This window comes from Oreochromis niloticus, unplaced genomic scaffold (genome assembly GCF_001858045.2).
Source record: "Oreochromis niloticus isolate F11D_XX unplaced genomic scaffold, O_niloticus_UMD_NMBU tig00000717_pilon, whole genome shotgun sequence".
Lineage (NCBI taxonomy): Eukaryota > Metazoa > Chordata > Actinopteri > Cichliformes > Cichlidae > Oreochromis > Oreochromis niloticus.
In genome coordinates, this window is record NW_020327221.1 from 110,022 (window position 1) to 110,808 (window position 787).

The 787-nt window shown below is 44.7% G+C and overlaps 1 long non-coding RNA gene across 1 annotated transcript; it reads right to left on the reverse strand.

Annotated features, from left to right (window-relative positions):
• Positions 1 to 254: 254 nt before the first annotated feature.
• On the reverse strand, positions 255 to 512 carry LOC112844656 (uncharacterized). The gene is made up of 2 exons (XR_003217395.1): positions 435 to 512; positions 255 to 337 (listed from the first exon to the last, which is right to left on the reverse strand). It is a non-coding gene; the product is annotated as an uncharacterized LOC112844656 (long non-coding RNA).
• Between the last annotated feature and the right edge of the window lie 275 nt (positions 513 to 787).

The following is a 787-nucleotide window of genomic DNA, read 5'->3' on the forward strand; positions in this document are numbered from 1 at the left end:
CTGGCCTCTGCATCCCTCTGCCCTTTCACTGTCTCCCTTTTCATTTCTGACTGAATACCAAACATGTCCTGCTATCACAGGGCTGCCCGACACTCACGCCGATGCTTTGGGCGTCTGTTCCTCAGGACATCATGCTGGCCTCTGGACCTGGTCAGGATCTTCCAGACCCTTCTTCAGTTTCTCACCCTTCTCTGTGCTCATGCTTGCTATGCTTACCTGTGCCATGCATCACCTTTAACACTCATGTTCTTTTCCCTGTAGACCAGAACTCTGCTGTGGTGACATCACTTTCTTTCTTTGGGGTCCTGCTCTAATCCTGTCACAGCTGGGTTCAGTTCTGCTGAGACGGGCCATCGGAGTCTAACCACCAAACATCTGTCTATATTCTGCTCATCAATAACTCATCTTCATTCTTTCTATTGATCTGTCCTTACTGAAACGACTCCACCCTGATGACTCCACCTGTGGCTCAGCAGGTAGAGCAGGTCGTCTGCTGACTCCTCCCACTGGCATGTCAGTTTCGTACCAGAAGAAGCTTTGAAAACAAAAATTAAAAAATGTTGAGCAACAAGTGTCACAGCTTTTTGAATTCATCAACTTCTTTAAAACATTTGGGCAACCGTCAAGCTTTAAGTTGCATTTAGTCGACACAAAGTTCCCACATTGACAAACATGAGGTCGATGACCCCCTACGAGCAAACACTTAACTTAATCATTCAGACTTTTAAGTTAGTTTAACTGGTTTACTTCTCTTCATAATGTTTAATGAATCTTAATGTTTCTGTTT